The sequence below is a fragment of the Orycteropus afer genome, unplaced genomic scaffold (genome assembly GCF_000298275.1).
Source record: "Orycteropus afer afer isolate SDZICR_OR568_19922 unplaced genomic scaffold, OryAfe1.0 scaffold00080, whole genome shotgun sequence".
Classification (NCBI taxonomy): Eukaryota; Metazoa; Chordata; class Mammalia; order Tubulidentata; family Orycteropodidae; genus Orycteropus; species Orycteropus afer.
Window position 1 is genome coordinate 7,093,986 of NW_006921667.1, and position 21,155 is coordinate 7,115,140.

General features: G+C 45.4%; 1 pseudogene; it reads left to right on the forward strand.

The window, feature by feature from the left end:
• The first annotated feature begins 5,570 nt into the window (after positions 1-5,570).
• LOC103197575 overlaps positions 5,571-21,155 on the forward strand; it is a 59,041-nt pseudogene continuing 43,456 nt past the window's right edge.

A 21,155-nucleotide genomic window follows, 5' to 3' on the forward strand; every position in this document is an offset into this window, starting at 1 on the left:
ATGTGGGGAAGTGATCATCCTTAGGGCAGTCTTCAACCCAAAGAAATGCAAGTCCGTAGATACCCTTACTTCTTGCCTTATGCAATTTCCACAGACTTCAGAGGGTTCCCAGAGGGATTGCACCTCAGTTGCCCATAGCAGCAACTAGCTATAACCTTTGTGATTCCTTTCCTGTTGTGGTAGCAGACTCCAAGATGACTCTCCTCAACCCTCACTTTCTGGTATCCACATCCTGTATAGTCTCTCCCCATGTTGATTTTGGACTGGTCTGTTTAACCAATGGATGAAGGCATTGGTGACAGTGCAATTTCTGAGTATAGGTCATGAAAGGAAAATCGTTCTCCTCCATTTTCTGGATCACTCGGTCTGGAGGAAGTCAGCTGCCACACTATGAAGACTCTCAAGCAGCCCTGGTCTAGGAGCCAAGACCTCTTGCCAATAGTCACCTGAATAAAGTTGAAAACCAATCTTCCAGACCCAGTCAAGCTTTTGAATGATCTCAGCCCTTGTCAATATCTGACCACAACTGCTGAGACACTTGTGGATTCCTGAGTCAAAGAAACTATCCAAGATAATACATGATTAGTGCTATTTTAGGAGTTCTGGTGGCCAAGTTTTGGGCTAACTTGTTACACAGCAACTGATAAGAGTGAAACTAACCTGTTTCATTCTTCCCACATCTTCTCTCCTCCTCCCTGAGATCCCTTCCCAAATCAGCTGCCTGCACCAAATCCTTGTCTCAGGCTCTACTTTGAGCGGGAATCCAAACTCAGAAAATTGGGACAGTAAAAATCTCAGGACAACTTAATGTCCTTCAACAGGAGGTTGGACAAATTGTGGTACAGTCATTCCAGGGAATCAATACAGCAGTGAACATGAATGAACAAGGACCCCTTTATCAACCTGGGAGGTCCCCAAAATCTAATGCAAACAGGAAAACAGTAAGTTGCAAAAGGACAGGTACAGCAAGAAACTCTTTATAAAAAGATTTTTCAAGTGTAAAAATACTCAAAGCAGTATGTGTTGATGTTTATGGATACATGAACATGTAGTCATAAAAGTAAAAAACTCTCATGAGGACAGTAAACACCAAACTCATCACTTCCTGGTACAGAGGGAGGAGAGTAGAAGTGTACACAAGGGGCCACCCCTATATTTAATTTGTTCATAAAGAATTGAATTAAATATGAGAAATGTTAAGTTTTTTGGTGGGTACAAAGGTGATTGTCATTTTATTTTTTCTTCTTGGCTGCATGTTTCTTGTATTTCATAATTTTCAGAAAAGTGACAAAACATACAGAGGGACTGGAGAGTGTTCTGATAGCATTTCAGGCTCTGGCTCCAGGCCATTCCAGAAGCAGTCTGAACTCATTCCTGCCCTTTTGCTCAGAGCCACAAAATCCCCCAAATCCTGAAATCTCCCCTAAGCTGGAATAGACACATTTCTGTCACTTTCTGTCCCTTGATAAGCTCAGGCAGTGCCTCAAGTCAGGGTTAGATATTTGGCTCCCCCACCATATCCCTAAAATGTTCCTAAGGCTTTCACCAAGAATTGGGAAGAAGGGACATATACAGAGCCCCACATACAGAGCCTACCCTACCTAGAGCTCACAGAGCCTCCCACTTGGCACCATAGATCCTCATGGCCCCTCAACACCATGGGTTACAATAGTTCCCCAGGCAGGTTGTGCTGATAATCCTCCTTTTAGGGAAATTATAATAATAACAATCATCGTGGCTGTAAAGTGAAGCTTCTGCTCTGCTGTTTTCTGAGCTGCCTGGAATCCAAGACAGGTCCTACTGCTACAAAGCCTTTTAGGGAAGCAGGGGCCAGCATGCTACTGATTTTCTTTTTCCTGAAGAGGTGTAGAAGTTAGTGAGGATAATTAATTGGGCGATATACTTCTATAGTGATACCACCTCAGAAACTCAAGGAGGGGTTGCGACTCGATGGCAGTGCGTTGCTTTTTTGGGTTGCAACTCTGCCCTAAGGTCATGACAGGGAGACTACCTAGATTTTCCTTATTGCCCCCAGTGTACATCATCAGTGGAGGTACCCTCCCCTCACCCCAGCAGATTGTGAGGTCAGGAGACATATTCCACTCAGTCATTACACTTAGCCACTGTGTGTACAAATGTTTCTCTCTCTGCCAGGCTTTGGAATCAGCACCACCTATGTTCAAAGAACCTCTTCCCTCTTGTTCTTTGTGGTTCTGGGGGACCAGGCACCTTTCATAGCTCCCTGGCTGCTGTGGTAAACAGCCAGTTAAAATGGGAACATAGTAAAACATCTTCCAAAAAGCAAGTAGTAAGTTATAAAATTATGCTGCGCTATTAGAAGCAGAAAAATCAAACAAAGAAGAATCTGAGTGTCACAGCTGACCATTAGATTAACTCAAGTCAACAAGATAACACTGTCTTTAAGAAAAACAACCAGGCAGGACTTAAATTGAGGACATAATGAGTTGGGGGAAAGGAACAAAGTTATTCTTATATTCATCACAGCTCAAAACATGAGGATTGATCAGTGAATAATGAAAATGCCTGTGCACTCCAAGGGAAAGCCTAGGAAGAACTGCTATGAGGTCAAAGTATTGCAACCAGGAGCAGGGAGAACCACAGTTTACTCTTCTGGAGGCTGTCAGGTACTCACAAATTGTTGTTGTTATTTGCCGCCGAGTCGGCCCCGACTCATAGTGACCCCTCCTTGGGTTTCCGAGGCAGTATCACTATGGAAGTAGGATTGCCCAACCTTCCTTCCGAGGAGTGGCTGGTGGGTTTGAACCGCCAGCCTTCTGGTTAGCAGTCAAGTGCTTTAGCCACTATGCTACCAGAGCTCCCAAATTAGTTCCTCCTTAAATGGTGGGCCCTGGTGCCTGCTGTTCCTTCCTCAGCACATCATTGCGGATTGGAGTCAGACATGCTCCCAGGGGGGCTGATGCCACATGTTACCTGCTATTCTTTTCTTTTTCTAGATGAGAAACTTGAGACCCAGAGAGATACCCAAGTTTGCATCCAGGTCACACAGCTGGTTGAGAGTCTCAGCAGGACCCAGACAGTCTGATGCTGAAAACTGTGTCTCTGCCACGCTGCCCATTACTGTCCTTGGGAAGCTGGGTCTGGATCCTGAACCTGTGGCTCTGACTGAGGCCCTGCTGTGAGGAGCACCAAATTGACCTCCCTGCTCCTACTCTCACCCTTGCAGCCTATTCTCCTCATAGTAGCCAGAGGAATCCTATGAAAAAGCCTCATTGACTCACACCTCCCTGGGGTAAAGCCATAAGTACTCAAGCTAGCCAACCATGCCTGCCCCAATCCAGCCTCTGATTTCATGCCTCTTCCCCAGGCTCACTTCCCTCCAGCCACACAGGGCCTCCATACTGGCCCTGAACACAATATTTGCACTGCTGCTCAAAGCCTCCACACTGGCTATGTCTTTGCCATGGTGCTTTCCCATGTAACTTGCTCTCACCTCCTTTAGACTGAGTGCCACATTCTAGGGAGCCTTCCCTGACTACCCTCCTAAGGTGGGTTCAGGAATGTTCTCTAGATGGAAACAGAAATGGGCTGGATGGAGTCACCATCAGGAACCCCTATAGTGCTGGCCATTGCCCATTCCAGTCCTCCTGCCTTGGGGGCATAGCCTGAGCATCCCCCAACTGACCTGCACCTAATGCCTGGAGGACCACCAATAGGCACTTGCTTACACCAGCTTGGGAGAGGAGGTGTGGAGAGTAGGAGCTCCCGAGCCCCTGGGTGGGTATAAGATGTTTCTTTGCCTTTCCCAAAGAGCTGACTCAGTCCATGAAGTCAGGCCTGGAAGGACTTCCAGAGATCTATTAGTCAGTTTTCCTCCTCTGTCCTATCTTCCAACTCACCCTAGAATGTTTCTACTCTCCCTCCTCCCACAATCCTGAGGTACCAAACTTCTGGCTGCATGGGGCTAGCGGCTTTGAGGGACTCTCATATCCCGGAGGAGTGTCCACTAGACAAGCCAGGCTGGTCTTTCCAAGTCCCCCCTGGGCTTGGAGGTATTGGCATCTCTCACTCTGATTCAACCAGACTCCACTCCCAAAACCAGCCCACGTATGTGTATCATGGACTCAACCTCAAACCCCCCAAGACAGGCACCCCTTTTGTGTGTGTATCATGGATGTAACCACACACACTTCCTGCACCCCAGTCACTTGCACAGGCACTTCTACAATGAAAGGGTGCACATGTGGGTACTGAGCATTTGAGAGAAGCCATTGGGACCCACCCTGGCAAACAGCACTCAGGGAGGAGAGATGTGACAAAGGGCCTGGCCTGGTCAGGTTCTGAACTCCAAGTCTGGGCCTGGAGGGGAGAAGGATATTCTTAGGAGACCAGAGGACCCCAAAGGCAGCATGTTAGGGCAGAGACAACGTCCTTGGGAGCAGGCTGCTCATCCACTGCAGGCAAGGGAGTGGTCTGGGGACCTGGCCAATGTGGTCTGACACCTAGGTCAGAAGGCAAGAAGGAAAGTTGTAGTCAATTTAGGAAATTGGGCAGTGCCACCTTCCCACTAGGGTGAGGGAGTGAAGGGCACATCTTGGCATGCCAGGCACACCGAGAGCTTTGGGGTCACCATTAGCCCACAAGTAGCCCCTGTGTGAGCTAGAAAAAACATCCCTTAAATGATGGTGCAGGAGCTCTGGTAGCTTAGTGCCTAAGGCACTTGACTGCTAACCAAAATGCTGGTGGTTCAAATCCACCAGCCACTCCTCAGAAGGAAGGTTGGGTAATCCACTTCCATAGTGATACTGCCTTGGAAACCCAAGGAGGGGTCTATATGAGTCGGATCTGACTTGACAGCAAATAACAACAACAACAACAAATATTGGTGCAGTTCCAAGGGTGTAAGCCTGGCCAGTAGAACAGGAGTTGGAGTTCCACCATCCCCACCCCCTGTAGGAAGTTCTGGGGTTGGCAAGGCTGGTAGAGATGCACCAGACCACAGAGGGTAATATGGGAACTGGAGGAACTCAGAGCAAGGAGAGGGCTGGGGAGGCACTTTGGGGAGGTCCAGAATGCATACTTTGTTCTGGCCAGGAGTCATGATGCTGACAAGGATATATATCAGTGTGATAGTGTTTGGGATCAGCATCCCACTTGGACTGTTCAAGCAGCCACCTCCAAAGTGGTCATCTGGAGAAGTTCCACACTCTCATGCCTACATTGTACCATAGCCCAGGGAACCTCTGGTCTGCATGTCAAGCCAGGGCCTGCACATCATGGAGGAGACCAGAAAACAAGAGAGAGCCTGTTAAAGAGAAAGTGGACACCCACACAAAACATTTTAAAATGGCCAACAACCACAGCAGTCTACAGAGCTAGTTATGGAGCAGTGCAGGATATGTCTAAAATATCTACTAATCATCCCCATAAGATTCTTGACCACCAAACATGTGCCTACCTCCACATCCCATAATCCGTTCCCTGATGGGCAGGGGAGGCCTAGGGGTTCCGGAGGAGGGTCTTTGTGGTTGAGGCCAGGAGCTCGGACTATGTTTCTCACTCTGAACAGGTTTTAATATTCTTTCCCTGGCATGACTGTGAACCTGCAGAAAGTCAGCGTTGGGTAAGGTTTTGTTGTCAAACCAAGAAGTCTCTGAAGGACAGGGAGAGAGCTGAGGGCCAGTTGGATTTTACAGGGAGAGTAGACAGAGGTGAGAAGTTGGTTCTGGCCAGGCCCTAGGTTTAATTCTTTGCTCTCCCACCGTGCAGCTGAGTGGGCAGACCTTGCAAGCTTCCTGAACCTAAATGCCCTCTCCACAATAAAGTAGGAAGACACTGGGTCTTGGACCAAAACCAAAAAACAAATTTACTGTCATTGAGTTGGTTCCGACTCATAGCCACCATCACTGGGTTTTTGAGGCTGTAAATCTTTACAGAAATAGATTGCCCCATCTTCCTTCTGTGGAGCAGCTGGTGGGTTTGAACTGCTGACCTTTTGATTAGCAGCCAAATGTCTTAGCCACTATACTACCAAGGCTACTGTTACTGGGTCCTGGAAGGTAGGCTCAAATGGCAAGTATCTCTACCTGGTTTCTCTGGCCTCTCAGCCAGAAAATAAGGCCCACATGCCCAGGGTAGCAACAATGCCAGCTCATCCAAACAGAGGCTTTAAAAATGTGACCAGGAAAATCAGCTTTCTTGCGATCATGGTCAATCTCAGGTGCATTTGTGAGCAAATAGCACAAACTTGACCTCTAGAGGCTTTGGAAGGTGTTTACACTAGCTCAATAAGGGGAGGCCTACTCTGTATTAAGGGGCCTGTCTGTGATTGCTTGCTCCACCAGCAGCAGACACCATTCTCACTCTCCCTACACTCCAAGGACAATTTGACAATTGCTGCCTTTCAATTAATGCTGCTGATTGGAAATGGGGCCTGGGGGCCAAGAAGCAGGTGGGCGAGGGAAAAGCAGGCCTGGTCCACTGGCAGGGGAAAGGGTAAGGTGGAGGGATGGGGGCAACACCTTGGCAGTGACAGTCAGGAGCCCAAGCTAAGGGGGGTGAGGGCAGGCTGCACATACTCTCCCCTGAGTCACCACCTGCTTGTCCCTGCAGATCCACATTCTGGCCTGGCCATGCAGCCCCATGGAAACTGACCTGCATAGACTCTCACCAGCCCTGTCCTCTAACATCTGGTAGGATGGTGTGTGTGTGTGTGTGTGTGTGTGTGTGTGTGCAGTAAGAATCAGATAACAATAGATTTCCCATTGTCTAAGTGTACAATTAGATTTTTTATTATGGTAAAATATATAAAACAAAGCATTTGTTGTTTCAACACTTTTATGTGTACAATTCAGTGGTATTAATTTTACTCACCTTGTTGTACAACCATCATCACTATCCATTTCCACATGTTTTTCATCACCCCAAACAGAGACATAAGCAATCATGTTGCCTTCCTTCTTTCCCCAGCTCCTGGCAACCACTAATGAACTGTTGTCTTTAGGCATTTGCTTGTTCTACACATTTCATATAAATGAAGTCATACAATATGTGGTCTTTTGTGTTTGACTTATTTCACTCTGCATAATGTTTTCAAGGTTCATCCATGTTATAGCATGTATCCAGTCAATTTCTCTTTATGGATGAGTAATACTCCATTGTTTATAGATACCACATTTTCTTTATCCATTCACCTGTTGGTGGACACTTCGGTTGTTTTCTCCTTTTGGCAGTTGTGAATTCAGATGGGATTTGATCAATGGAAACAACAAGGGAAGGGACACTGAAGTTGGGGTTTCACTCTCTCCTTGCAGATTCAGGGCTGCCTTCTGCATGGAAGAAAGTCACAGCTCCTGCCAACAGGCTTCTCCTGGGCTCCAGAAACTCTTCCCTCTTTCTGCTCTGTAGGCCTGGGGTGGCGGTGGCTCTCACTGCTGCTGGCCTGGGTGCATGCTATGCCTGGATGATTCCTTGATGGTTCCTTGCTGGACTGTCCTCAGGACCTGTCTGCATGTGCCTGCTGTCAAGGACCAACAGGGTGCCTGGAACTTTATAGATGTGGCCTAACTTAATTTTTCCCAACAACAAGAGAAGACAGTCCTATCATTCCATTTTCCATATGAGGAGAATGAGTGTCTGAGAGCCTGTGGAACTTGCCCAAAGTCTGGAAGGTGGGAAGCCTCAGAACTGGGTTGGGACAAACATTGTTATCTCCTTCCCCCTAGACTCCTGGTTGTCACATGAGCTTCTCCTGAGAAGGTCCAGATCCATAGGCTACTTACTCTTGAAGGAGCACTGACATTGATATCACACAGCCCTGTCACTCACATCCCAGGGCATCATGGCAGGTTGCCCCACTCAGCTCCTTTGAGCCTTAGATATCCAGGTGGAAGAAGGGGCAGATAGAACCCCGGGTGAGGTGATTGCAAGGATGAAACTGAGATAGTAAGTACAGAGGTGAGTACCTGGGAAACAGCACATGTTCAATAAATGATCCTCTCACTCCCGGTTCCCTCTCACAAAGCGACTTCCTCCTTCCCTACCACCTCTTCTTGTTTTGAGAATTCCATGAGATTGTCAATAGGAAAGAGTATGAGAATTTGGTAGCATACAGGGAGTGGGAGCATTGTTAGGACTGTACCCAAGTTACTGACTGGGAGATGGTGGACCAGAAAGACATGGGTTGTCACTTTTGTGGAAGAACAAAGAGCAGAACTGACAGAATTTGGATACTTCTATGCCCTGTATGCCAGTTCTTAACATAAGTGCAAGCTCAAGCTTCAGGGTGGTTCTGACAAGCACTTGGGCTCTCACAGACACTAGACTTTCATTCTGATTGTCCTCCTAGATTCCTTTCTGGATAAAAGATACTCCATAAAGTATAAATTGCCCTCAACAGTGTGGCTCAGCCCAGCCCCCCTTGTGCAGCCAAGCAGGCTGTAGATGTGGGTGGGAGAGCACCCCTTTTATGGCCACATGGGGCAACCTTGTCCACACCCCCTCATCCTGTTGAGTGAAGTGGTTGAAGACATGATGATTTGCAGCCTCCTCTCCCTCTAGAAAGGAGCTCTGGTGGCATAGTGGTTAAAGCCTAGTTTAGTTGGCTAGCTAACTAAAGCCTAGTTAGTTGGCTGCTAACTAAAAGGTTGGTGGTTTGAACTCTGCAAAAGAAAGATGAGGGAGTCAGTCAGTTTCTGTAAAGATTTATAGCCTTGGAAACCCTATGGGGTAGTTCTACTCTGTTCTATAGGGTCTCTATGGGTCAGAATCAACTTGATGGCAGTGGGTTTGGTTTTGGGTTTGGATCCCTAGAGCAATTTCTTCCAGTAGGCTTTTAAATGGACCCTCAGCACCCAGAGCAAGAAAGAAAGAAGGAAGGCCAGTTGCTAAGCTCTATCACCCTCCTGGAAAGCAACCACCCCGCCCCCCCCCAGGCAGATGAGCTGTCAGAGACCCTCAGGTCATGAGTCTGACAGGCCCTGCCTGCCCTGTGTTTCCAGTGATTCTTAATGTCCATGGGATGTGGTGTGCCTACTGAGGCAGGACTGGAGGGAGGACAATGGGGTGGAACACTGGTGCCAACTACATTTCAAAAAGAAAAGAAGAAAGAAAACACAGAGCTCTAATAGGAAATCCCCAAGGTTCTGGGCATGCCCTCACCTGTCCCCCATGAAAATGACACTTCCTCTGCTGCCCACCCCACCCCTACCATCTCTGCCAGGACTTAGGAAAATAACCCACATAGCAGCAGATCATCCATTTTACTGGGTATTGGGAGGGTCTCACATATAAAGAAAAGTTAATTTAAAAAAAAAAGTCATTAATTTGTACAATTGTCATGAAAAGAGCATGAAAGATATTGGAAGTCTGTTCCACCCTTTATTTTTTGTGTGACCTTGAGCGATGTCACTTTAACTCACCAAACCTAATTTCCTTGCCTGTCATATGAGCTCGCTTTACCTGATTCACAGAATTCCTATGAGGGCTAAATAGTTAATACCTACAGGTTCCATATGCATGTGAAAGCTGGACAGTGAATAAAGAAGATAGCAAAATAACTGATGCATTTGAATTGTGGTGTGGCAAAGTATATTTAATGTACCATGGGTTGCTAGAAGAATGAACATATCTTTCTTGGAAGAAGTACAGCCAGAATACTCCTTAGAAGTGAGGATGGTGAGACTGCTATTCACACTTTGGACACGTTATCAGGAGGGACCATTCCTTGGAGAAGGATATCATGTTTGGTAAAGTAGAGGGTCAGTGAAAAAGGAAAAGACTCTCATTGAGATGGATTGGCACAGTGGCCGCAATGATGGGCTCAAGCATTGCAAAGGTTGTGAGTATGGCACAGGACCTTATATATGTGGACACTACGAGTCAAAACTGACCCATGGCACCTAACAACAACACAACAACCAATCATGACACTATTATGGTGTCTGACATTGGAGAAATGTTAAAAACATTTCCTTGCTCCTTCCTGTGGTGATATCACAGGCAAGAAGTGAAGGGAGCCTCAGTTTCCTCATCTGTAAAGGGGGTCATGCTTTGTGACCACCAAGGCCCCCTACAGGCTAACATGACCTCAAGTAAGCTTGTCAGAATTTCTGCGGCCCAGGTGGCCCACAAACACTAATGAAGGACTAAACATTAGAGTTAAGAAAGAGCTTCGGGCCTCACATCTGGCTTGGGGACCCAGAACAGTCAAGAACATGTCCACAGTCAGAACGACAGCTAGAACTCAGGTCTCCAAATCTCCACTCCCCGTCATTCCCTGCATCACTTCTTATCTTTCCAGAATCTAGATCTCCTGGCTCCTAATCTGCACCCCACCCCATGTTCAATTATGCATTCAGGAAACATTTATTGGCACCAAGACAGACTACAAAGCTACGATAATAAGAACAGCATGGAGAACCTTAAAATTCTAAAAAATAAAAGTAAAACCAGACTTACTGGACCAGTTGAGACTGCAGGACTGCCCAAGACTGTAGCCCTAAGATACTCTTCAGACCTTGAATCAAAACTAACCCCTGAGGTCACCTTTTAGCTAAATAACAAATTGGCTCAAAAAAGAATGAATACCACCCGTAAGTACTGTGCTCCTTTTAAAAAATCACTAATATGAGACCAAATGGTCAATAATTACTTTAAAACAAAGATAAGAATGTAAGGGGGCAAGAAAACTAGATTAATAGAATAGAATAACCAGAACAGAAACAATGACAATATTCACACATTATGAAGAATGTAACCAATGTCACTGAACAACTTGTGTAGAAATTATTGAATGGGAACCTAAACTGCTTTGTAAATCTTCACTGAAAACACAATAAAACATTGCTTGAAAAAAAGAAGAAGGAGAAGAAGAATCTGGAAATGACACAGGAACAAATATGTGGAACAGAACAGGAAGCGTAAGAACGTGTGAATGCAAGCAGTTAATCTTTGGTTGGGGAGAGAGGCTTGTCCTCCAGCCTCCCTGAATACACCCACTGCTGCTGTCCAGCACATAGTCAGTTCCCACACATGAATGACTGCATTTCCAAAATGATTCCCAATCAACTGCTCTTCTCAGAATGTGCCTTTAATACTCCTTCCATTGAGAGGTAGGGTCTATGTTATGTTCCTATCCCTTGAGTCTGGGTACACTTGTGCCTTGGACAAAAGTGATGCCATGTGACCTCCAGGCTAGGTCCTAAGGAAGCTTCTGTCTGGCTCTCTGGGGACACTCACCCTTAGAACCCAGATGCCATGCTGTGAGGAAGCCCAGGACACAGGGAGAGGCCACAAGTCAGTGTCCTAGCTAACAGCCAGCACCTACCACCAGACACATGAGTGGAGACTTTGAGATGGCTTCAGCCACAGCCCTCATCTGTCTGTCACCATGAGAGACCCTGAGCTGAACTCAGTTAATCTCTGGAGTCATAAGAGATAATAATAAAACAACTGCAGCTGTTTTATGCCATTAAAACATATATGGCATAAAACATATATGGTTTGCTTTGCAGCCATAGATAAACCAAAAACAAAGCAAATTCACTTCCATCTAGTTGATTCCAACTCATAGCAACCCCCGTTGGATTTCCAAGGCAGTAAATCTTTGCAGAAGTAGATTGCCCAGTATTCCTGCTATGGAGTGGCTGGTGGGTTTGAACCACCATCCTTCTGATTAGCAGTCAAATCCCTTAGGCTCCATGCCACCTTTAGCCATAGATAAGAGGTTGCCAATCAAGTGCCTGGATCTCTCATCTTTTGTTAAACAGTCCCTCCCCTCCCCCAAAGCAGGGAAACTCAGAAGTGCAGGACAGTTAACTCCTGGGGGTACCCTGAACCCTTAGGAGTTAGGAGGATGAGTCCATACCATAGCCTCCTGTTCTCCAGAGGCACCCAGTGGATGTTCCCAGTCAAAAAGCATAAGGGGTGGGGCCCCACAACTCTCACTCACTCGTGGGTGCCCCTTTTATTGCCTTTGCTCTTTATCACACCCGTCCTGAGTGTGCTTCCCAAATAAACTACTTGCATCCAGGATCTGTCTCAAACTCTTTTAGAGAAATCCAAATTAGGACTAAGACATATGTTGGGGGAGGATGTCTTCTTTCATACAAGGCATTAGGAAAATTGGCCTTCTCTACAAGCAAATATTTATGAAGTGGTAATTAACCCATAGCACTCCAGGCTCTTATGACTCATATTGACCTTATAGGACAGCTTTAAACTGCTGACCTTTCAGTTAGAAGCCAAGAGCTTAACCACTGTGCTGCCAGGGCTCCTTAACTGCTAATTACTAGGAATAAAACAATGAAGAAAAGTTAAGGGCTTGGCTATTAACAGAAAGGTTAGTGGTTCAAATCCACCAGCTACTCTGCAGGTCTAAAGACATGCCGATCTGCTAACATAAAGATAACAGCCTAAGAAACATTATGGGGCAGTTCTATTCTGTCCTATAGGGTTGCTATGAGTTGGAATCAAGTTGATAGCACACAAAAACAACAAACCTCAACTAATACACAGTCCGATGGTGCTTTGTCCAAAGCTGAAATCACCTCCTCTTCACCTTATTATTTATGGCTGCATGTGCACACACACACACAAGCAAACAGAGATATGCAGAGCCTGTTGTTGTTATTTGCCATCGAGTCACCCCCAACTCATAGCGACCCCTCCTTGGGTTTCCGAGGCAGTATCACTACGGAAGTAGGATTGCCCAACCTTCCTTCCAAGGAGTGGCTGGTGGGTTTGAACCGCCAGCCTTCTGATTAGCAGTCAAGTGCCTAGTAAGTATGAAAACAGATTGGGTCCCAATTCTGACACCACTACTCCAGCCTCATCCTTCTTTTTTTCCCTTAACAGTCAGTTTTTGTTCAAGCCTCACAGTTGTCAGCTAACATAATTACCTTCCCAGGCTCTTTTGCAGTCAGAGGTGGCCATTGGGTACAGTTCTGGCCAAGGAGACCCAAGTAGAACCCTACTAAGGATTCCCATCCTAATGGAGGTGCTGCCCCTTTGTTCTCCATCTTCCTTTCTGTAATGGGTATGTGAGGCCAGAGGTGAGCAATAATCTTGTATGCAGAATGTCTGGCTTCAGTGGGTGATCAGTGTGGCAGGCTTAATAATGCTCCAAAGATCTCCACAGACAGGCAGAGAGATAAAGACACTGAGAAACTCACAAAGCAGAGAGAGAAATGGAAAAGGACAAGGAGAGACCCAGAGAAAGATATATACAGAGATAGAAATACACAGAGAACCAAGAGACATAGGAGGGAGAGAAAGAGAGAAAGAGATATACAGAAAATAGAGACATTGAGATTCAGAGAGATACACAGAGACACATACACCCCCATGAACTGACTGTCCCAGCTCTACATTCCTGGTTCCAGGTTCCAATGAGGTATGGACACCCTCACTCTCAGGTTCCAATAAGCTCCCCTCTGCCTTGAGTGGATTTCTGTTACTTGTAGCCCAAGCATCCTGAATGATGTGAACCCTCTTCACATACTCATGGTAGCCCTCTCTTCCAATTTTGAGCAGAGCTTCCTAACCCACACATCTCTCCTGCTCATGCATCCTAGTCTTTTTCTCTCCCTTTCATTTTTTAAACTTTTTGTTTTGAAATCATTTTAGATCTATAGAAGAGTTACAAATACAGCACCCTTCGCCCAGCTTTGCCTAATGTTAACATCATATAAAACCATGCTCACAACTAAGAAATGAACATTGTTAAAATATTACTAACTAAACTACAGGCGTTACTGAGATTTCTTTCACCTTCCCCCCCTCCCCCCCCCACTAATGCAGGAGTCAGCAAACCCTTCCTATAAAAGCTGAAGATTTTTATTATTTGGTCCTATCAAGTCTGCCAGGAGCTCTGGTAGCGTAGTGCCTAGGGCATTTGACTGCTAACCAAAAGGCTGGAGGTTCAAACCCACCAGCCACTCCTTGGAAGGAAGATGGGGCAATCTACTTCCATAGTGATGTTGTTGTTGTTGTTGTTGTGTGCCGTCGAGTCGGCCCCGACTCATAGCGACCCCTCCTTGGGTTTTCGAGGCAGTATCACTACGGAAGTAGGATTGCCCAACCTTCCTTCCGAGGAGTGGCTGGTGGGTTTGAACCGCCAGCCGTCTGGTTAGCAGGCTCCCTCGGAAATCCAAGGAGGGGTCGCTATGAGTCGGGTCCGACTCAAGAGCACATACCAACAACAACAAACCAAGTCTGCTATTATAGCAGGAAAGCAGCCACAGACAATATGTAAATGAATGGCTGTGGCTATGTTCCAAGAAAACTTTTTTACAAAAATGGGTGGAGGGCCAGTTTTACTCATAGGCCATAGTTTGCTGACTCTTTTTGTTCTGTTGTTGTTGTTATGTGCCGTTGAGTCAGCCCGACTCATAGCGACCCCTTCTTGGGTTGCCGAGGCTGTATCACTCTGGAAGTAGATTGTCCAACCTTCCTCCCAAGGAGTGGCTGGTGAGTTTGAACCACCAACCTTCTGGTTAGCAGTTGAGTGCCTTAGGCACTATGCTACCAGAGCTCCTCTTTTGTTCTAGGATCTCATATTACCTTTAATCGTCATGGCTCCTTGGTCTCCTCTAATCTGTAATGGTTCCTCAGTGTTTTCTTGTTTTTCATGACCTTGAAAAAATATTTTGAAGAATATCTGATAAGATGCTGCTCAGTTCAGATTTGTCTGGTGTTTTCTCATGCTTAGATTGAGGTTATGTATTGTAGGAAGAAAGCCACTATGATAGGAGAATAGAGACCCCAGATTCAAGCAGTTTCAATCCAAACCAAACTCACTGCCGTCAAGTCAGTTCCAACTCATAGCGACCCCTCCTTGGGTTTCTGAGGTGGTATCTCTACAGAAGTAGATTGCCCAGTCTTCCTTCCAAGGAGTTCAAACTGGTGGGTTTGAACCACCAGCCTTCTGGTTAGCAGTCAAATCCCTTAGGCACTGTGCCACCAGATCTCCTGCAGGTTCAACAGAGACACTTTTATTAAGCCTTAGACAGGACAAAAAACAAAGTCATCTAGGATGAGGGAAACCATTAGCATGCACACAGTACAGAAAACTGAATGGAATCCACTGGGTCACAACCATGGGGCAAATTTTATATGACTGAAACAGAGGAAATCATCACAAAATGATGATTGGTGACAGATTGATTGATCATCATTGCAGGCAGGACTACAGAAGTGAGGAAAGAACCATGATTGAAGATAAAAAAGGGTTACAGGGTTGGTTCTGGGGCTTGACTACCTGGCTAGCTGGTGGTCCAGATATAACTCATGACCATTCAGCCTGAATCATAGCCACAAGGTAGCTAGAAAACACTACAAGGACCCCAACTTTAATTCAAATTAGGAAAGGACACACTCAGATAACTTCCCTAGTTCTTTATGTGAGCACAATTTACTTTTCAACCACTCTTCCTGAGTGCAAACTGCCTCTCCCTAGGTTTGTCCTGGAACTTGTCTGTGCATGGCCACAATGCTGGTTTGAAGGTCAAAAATAACTCAACTGTCATCTGAACTTATATCAAGACTCAAAATGGAGTTAGGGCTTCTGCTGTAGACCACAGCCTTTCACAAACCCAAATGTTTTAGAATTTAAGCTCTCATACACCACAGAAGTAATGCTGTGTCCTCAGTTTATCCTACCAGAAGATGTGATGTCACTATGACTCATCACTGGTGATGTTGACTTCAATCACTTGTTAAGATAGTAGCTGTCTATTGTGAAGGTACTATTTTCGCTTTCTAATTAATAAATGGGGAAAATACTTTGTGACTATGTGCAAAAAGGACACAGAGGTGGCATCTTCTGACCTCTAACCTCACAAGAGGGAAACAAGAGTCACCATCAACAGCCCAAGGCTTATTCCTATGAGGCCAGACATGCAGCCACACTCCAGCCTTTTTACCAATTCTGACACCAACTGTCCCACCCACAGCATTCACTACTTCTCTTCTGGGTTCAATATTTGTTGCAATGGCCACACAGAACTCACAGACAAGAGTCAGGGTTATGGTGTTAGGGAAGTAACAGGCTACAACTCAGGCTCAGGAAAGGGCTCAGGATACAGTTCCTCTGCCAGGACAGTCTCCACTCTGCTATGCCTTCAGGCATGCCCCTCTTGCCCTTTTGGCCTGGCCTCTGCCCTGCTCAGGAAAGTATGACAAAGCTCTTTTTAGCTCTGCCAATAGGTACACCTACATGCACCCCACTCCACCAGCAAGCTCCTGCCCAAGGGCACACAGCTTTCTTGGTCCGTGGGCTGGAAATCCTGCCACTCCATCTCCTGCTTCTTGGTTCCACTGCTGCTGTGTTTCAGCCAGGTGTCTCTGCTGGGGCTTCTCTGCTGGGCATCTATGCCAAGGAGGTTCAGCACAGGGATTTCAGGTCCAAGGACACATGACACTCCAACTCTAGTTTTTCTCTCTTTAAGCCTGGCAGAGTGATAAAACTAACTAATCCCAACATCAGAGTTCTACACACCTTACTTACATGGTCCCACCCAGTAATCCGGGAGCCCTGGTGGCATGGTGCCTAAGGTATTTGACTACTAACCAGAAGGCTGGCAGTTCAAACCCACCAGCCACTCCTTGGAAGGAAGGTTGGACAATCTACTTCTGTAGTGATACAGTTTGGACCCAGTAATCTAGTGGGAATTACAATGACTATGGCTAGAAAAGCCATACCAAGTAATTAACTGCACCACACTATGCAAATCCTGATTGTCTTTACACTTTCTCCCATTCATTTCAGCATTCCTCAGTGAATCTTGCCTGCAGCTGTAATTGCTGTCATGTTCTAATAGTGATTTTCTATTTCTCTCATTCCTTCTATGTGGAATTCTTCTGTAAGGAAGAATTGTCCCTTCTCCCACATTTATGTGTTCGATCATTAATACTCATGGATCTTTATTTTATTCCATGGGTTAAAATTAAATACTATTATTTATCTTGAGATGTTGAGCAAAATGTCCCAGCACTATTGGGAGTTATTTCATGTTGGTTCCTTCATCCTTTTGACAATCCCCCACCTTTCTTTCTGACCATGCCTTTACTTTCTGTCATCATAAGATGTTCCAGGCTCATCTTTTATTTTCCCTGCCCCAACCCTTGACTCCACTTGCTTCTGCAGGAGATCCTGAGCATTCTTGCTTTGTCCTTTATCATTTACCTTCCTTTCAATCCTGTGCCTTTCCTCCAGGTAGCTATTCCTTTCTTTTTGCTCCTTACTCTCCCCCTCCTCCAAACAGTCTCCTCCCCAATCTTGACAACCCTGGTGATACCAACCACCTCCCAATGCCCATAACCTTCCAGGTCAGTTTCAGTCAGTTGGCTCCTGTCACACACTTCACAGGCCCTGGGAAGGTTGTCCACTTCCGAAACCCCTGGATTACCTGCTAGATGTCCCCTTCCGTGTTAGGGACAACTGCTGTCCCCTTAGCTGAGACATTGCCTCTAGGAAGTCAGGACAGAAAACCACCCAGCAACATGATCACTGTGGGAGGCAGAACAGAGGGACAGATGGGAGCTCTGGATCACTCATGTAGAGGTTGCCAGATGTCGGTGTATCGGTGGGAGGAGCAGAGATCCAGATGGAGAGGAGAGAACTGCTGAGCTCCCCATAACTTCTCTTCTGCTTCTGCTTCTGCTTTCAAAGCCAATGTGAACAAAACCGGTGGTTTGGTGCCTTTGGGTATGAGGTCCAGTCAATTGGACCCATGTTCATTCATTCATTCAGTAATTCAACAAGTATTTGTTGAGAATCTACTATGTGCTGGAGGCAAAGCAGTGAAGAAAATGGGTGAAAATTGTTGCCCTATTGAACTTTTGTCCCAGTGGGGAGAGACAAAAAGTAGTGTGTGTATCAGGGAGCTACTCTGGGCCTGTGATGAGACTTTTGATCAGAACTGTGCACATCAAGCCCAGAGTAGCTTCCACACAAAAGTTCCCTCTCTGGGGCAGTGCTTCCATTTATTTGTTGATGCTAAGTTGGGAACAACTTGACACAGATTTTTTATATACAGCCTGATGACTCTTCACTGGGCTTTGAATGGCCCAGTAACACATTTTCATCTTTTCCCCTTTCAATCCCTTTGAATGAAGTGGTGTGATTAGAATCATGCAGTGTCAAAAGAGAAGGGGCTTTTGAGGTTACCCAGATCAGTAGTTTTCAAACTAGGGTTTTTGAATCCCTGGGTACTTGGGCCAAGGGGACTTCCATGCAGGGAGGGGTCAGAAGGAGAATAGAATCCCTCAGCTTCACATCTACCAGAGCAGCTCCCTGCTTACTTGTTTTACAAACAGGACTTCCATTCACTATTTTATTTAAAGGAAGGGCTTCTAGTACTGAAAAACACTTTGATAACCTTTCATTGTACCTTTGTGGGGTCAGGTGTCTGGGTTGGATCCTAGCTCTGCAACTTATGGCTCATGTGACTGTCTAAATCTCAGTTTCCTCATCTGCAAAATGAGAATAATAGCAATTCCTACTTCAATAGGGCTTTTCTGAAGACAAAAATGGCATAAATTGTTGTAAAGCTCTTAGCAGAGGGCCTGGTAAACAGTAGACACTAAATTAATCATATTTAAAATTTAAAAAAAGACAAAGTGATCCATATACTAAAAAAATCCAAATATTGCAAAAGAATCCAAAGACTACCTAGAAAATTTCCAAAACTCAGTCCCAAGAGTACCTACCATTAAAACAATTTAGTGTGTATTCTTCTAGGCTGTGTACTATACATTTACAGATACGTAGTATTTATGTTAAGAATTTGTTTTACAAAAATGGTATTTTACTGTACATCTTCCTTTGAAGTTTGCTTTTATCCCTTAATTAGTATGGGCAAGTTCCTTTATCAGTACTACAGACACACCACATTCTTTTTATTGGCTGCGTAGTTTCCATTGTATGAATATTCCATCTTTTATTTCATGAATCCCCAACCAATGGGAATTGGGGTGGTTAAGGTTTTATGTCAACTTGGCTGGGCAGTGATTTTGACTGGCTTGGCAGCTGGGTGTAGCTATTCCCCATAAGACTATAATTACCTCCATAGTGGAATCTACTGTGAGCAGCTAATTAGTTGAAGGGGAGTTGCCTTCTGGGTGTGGCCTGCATCTAGTATGTATGGAGAAGCTTTGGGCAATGTCTATAGCTTTTTGTTCATTTTAGGATCCTACATTTGGCTCATCACCATCTCCAGTTCCTGGACTTGAACCAGTGGCCTACCATGTTGCCTGCCAATCTTGGAATTGCTGCCTTCACAGTCTGTGAGACAACATATGCCATTTTATCTGCTGATCTTGGATTCATCAACCCCAGCAGCCAGCAGCCGTATGAGTTAGGAGAAGCCTCCAGCTTGCTATAGTGGGTCTGGAAGGCAGAGCTGAAGCCCAAGGCCAAGGGGCCTCCACCCAGCCCTTAGACTGGCACTCTGAACTCAGACTTTTAGCCTATCCTTCCCCTGAAGCTGGCAGTCTGAATCTGGACTTCTAGCCACCTAAACTGTAAGAAAATAAAATTTTATTTGTTGAAATCATCCACTTGTGATATTTTTGTCATAGCAGCACTAGAGAACTAAGACAGGCATTTTGGTTGTTTACCAGTTGTTGCAATTGCAAACAGTTCTGTAACTAATGCACCTGTACACACTTTACATTTGTGAGTAAGTGATGCTGTAGGATGAATTCATAGCAGTGGGATTTCTGGATCTAAGGGCATTTAACATTTTCATAGACACTGTCAGAAAGATTGTACCAATTCACACTCATCAGTAAAGTGGAAGAGTGCTCCTCCTTCACAGCCTCCCAACAATATGGATGACACTTTCTCTGATCCATGCCAGATGGATAGATAAAAGAGTTTTTACTTCCATTCCTTTGATTATCAGCAATGCTTTTATCTATGTGTTTCCTGGCCATTCATAGTTGCTTCTTCTGTAATCTGCCTGGCCATATCTTTTGTTTTTATATGAGGAAGCAAAAGTCCAGAGAGCTTAGTGATTTATCCAAATTTATAAAGCCCAGTTCTCTTCACGACTTCTCTTGTCATCTGTAGAATTTGTAGCTCAGTCTCTGTTCACCTTCCTTTTTTGACAAAATGCTATCTATCTTAGGTTGGATTCTCCCAGAAACAGTTGCTGAGTCAAAAATTGAAATGTTCCTGGGAGAAACCCAATAAGGATGTGAAGAAACAGGACTAGGAAGGAGAAGGAGCTCTGGTAGTGTAGTGCCTAAGCACTTGACTGCTAACCAGAAGGCTGGCGGTTCAAACCCACCAGCCACTCCTCGGAAGGAAGGTTGGGCAATCTACTTCCTATAGGCAAGGGAGCTGAGATTTTAGATTCCCTCACCAGCTAGTCACAGGCCACAGGCTGCCCTAGGATTTGGGCAAAGGACATAAGTCCCTAGTGCTCTCCTTTGGGGAAGCCAGGGTCTGCAGAAGTCCAGTGTGAGCCATTAGCAGCAAAGCCATATAAGTAGGGGAGGGGAAGAGGGGCACAGAACTGTTAAAAGTGATTTGAGGGTACATAGGAAAGGCAACAACAGTGTCCTCTATATAGCACTCCATTTTCCTTTCGGGGCCACTCCTCCATCCCTCTCAAGCATGTTGTTTGAATGGACCCTCAGACAGGAGCTGAGCCTTTACTGTTATCAGCCACCATCAAGTTGATTCTGACTCATACCCAACTTTATGTACAACAGAACTAAATGCTGCTTGATTCTGCTTTATCCTCATCATCACTAACATTTTAGGGTCCAATTTTGCAGCTCAATTCATCTCACTAAATGATTCCCTCACCTTCATTGGCCCAAACGTGATGTCCTCCAGCGATTTTTCCTTCTTGCTGACCCTTGGTCAAATGTTCTGTTGTGATGCATAATGTTCTCATTGACTAATTTTCAGAAGTGCATGGAGCCTGGCTCTAGCAATTAGCATATTCCATCCCTTTACCCATCCCTCTATCAAAAATAGATTTGATGCATTGAACACCAATGACTGAAAACCAGAAGAATTGTGGGATGACATCAAAAACATCATCCATGAAGAAAGCAAAAGGTCTTGAAGACCAAAATGGATGTCACAAGAGACTCTGAAACTTCCCTTGCACAGAGAGTAGCTAAAGCAAATGGAAGAAATGACAAGGTAAAAGAGCTGA